At 42.1% G+C, this 1,783-nt stretch overlaps 1 pseudogene; it reads right to left on the bottom strand.

Moving 5' to 3' along the window:
• Positions 1 to 1,078: 1,078 nt before the first annotated feature.
• Positions 1,079 to 1,373, bottom strand: LOC148145273 (barrier-to-autointegration factor-like protein pseudogene; annotated as a pseudogene).
• Positions 1,374 to 1,783: the final 410 nt, after the last annotated feature.

Genomic DNA, 1,783 nt, shown 5'->3' with positions numbered 1-1,783 from the left:
TTGTAGGTGGATGGCCGGGAAGGTGTTGGTATTTCTAAGTCAAGTTTGCAGGTACCTGGTTACGTAGGTGCATAACACAAACAAAACCAGAAATTGCTGGCAAAACTCAACAGGTCTGGCAGCATCTGTGAAGAGAAAACAGAATTAGCACTTCGAGTTCAGTGGTCCTTCTTCAGAATATGTGGGTATATGTCTGGTTATGGAACTTATATAGATTAGTCTCCGCGTATTTGCAGTTCACATATGTGCATAAATATCGTGGTGAATGTTGGGGTTGCCGAGTGTGTGTGTGAGCACCATATAGGAGAAACTGAGGACTGCAGGTGCCAGAGATTGGAGCCCAGAGTGTGGTGCTGGAAAGGCACAGCAGGTCAGGCAGCATCCGAGGAACAGGAGAATCAACGCGTCAGGAATGAGGCTTGTGGGCCAAGAGGGTTGAGAGATAAATGGGAGAAGGGGTGGGGCTGGGGGAAGGGAGCTGGGAATTCGATAGGTAGATGGAGATCAGGGAGAAGGTGATGGGTTGGAGAGGAGGGTGGAGTGCATAGGTGGGAAGGAAGATGGACAGGTAGGACTGTTGAAGTGGGGATGCCAAGTTGGAAGGTTGAGACTGGGATAAGGTGGAGGGAGGGGAATAATCTGCCTTTCTGTTTTTGCAACAAAAGTGGATAACCTCACATTTATCCACATTATACTTCATCTGCCATGTATTTGCCTACTCTATTAGCCTGTCCAAATTGCGTTGCATTTGAATAAGCTTCCAATCGATCTCATTCTTTTTATACAGTAAAACTCAAAGAATTTCCGAATCAGAATTGATTAGGAAATAAATTTCGATAAAATGTGAAATCAAACAGGTAACAAAATAATGTTTTACTGTAATGTTTTTTAAGTTTGACTGAAACCAGTTATCGTGCCTGTATCAGAGGATTAACGCGATATGGAAAATCAGTTAGATCCTAAACTGATTATTTTGAACTGGATCTTAAGTCGTGAAATTCACAAACGATTAAGTTAAACTTCATACATGTTTAGGGCAAGCATGGGAAAATTGATGTTAGTCTGCAAGTGAGATTATTTAAGCGAGATTGATCCCTGCTTTAGATAAACATGTTAACTGCAGGAAGGCATTGCACCAACCCTGTAAACAGGTGACACACTGTTCAGCTTATTTGGTGTTGGCCCCACAGATGTCTTTCGGCCAATCTTTAAACAAATTAATCATCCTTTTTCCAAAATAAGGAACTTCCCGAACAATATGCATGCCTCAACCTTCCAATTTAGTTCCAAGTGCTGCTCCAACAACAGCCAGAGAAGAAATGGACTTGGTTTCGGAAACAAAAATCCCTGTGCTTGTGCGATGTTGAAATCATGTCTTACAGCCGTTTAATCAAAGGTTCACAATGAATCAGTGCTGACCACAGGAAAAATGAAACTGCAGTCATTAGCGTTAACTTGACTTGTTATCAGGTGCTGTATTGCATCTGAAATAACTCCACAGAGGCCAGTATCCCCTCACTAAGTCATCCTTTGTTTACATGTGGATAGGCCTTGATACAGATCCAGCTCTCAGAGTGAACAGAGCTACTGACATTCCTGTTAATATATTTTTAAGGTATAGTTCCAATGGCAGAAGAAAGAGGATCTGAAGTGACAGAGGCTTAAGAAATCAGAGGCTGTGACAGAGATTCAATACAATGTCACAATGACACAAAACAATGTCAACTTTGCCCCACTGCCATACCTTAAGCAGGACTGTGACAGAAAGCTTCAATTTTAAGGC

The sequence above is a fragment of the Chiloscyllium plagiosum genome, unplaced genomic scaffold (genome assembly GCF_037043375.1).
Source record: "Chiloscyllium plagiosum isolate Xiang-an unplaced genomic scaffold, Cpla_swu_hap1 HiC_scaffold_25, whole genome shotgun sequence".
Taxonomy (NCBI): Eukaryota; Metazoa; Chordata; class Chondrichthyes; order Orectolobiformes; family Hemiscylliidae; genus Chiloscyllium; species Chiloscyllium plagiosum.
The sequence above is the reverse complement of the archived record's forward strand: the minus strand, read 5'-3'. Positions and strand labels throughout refer to the sequence as shown.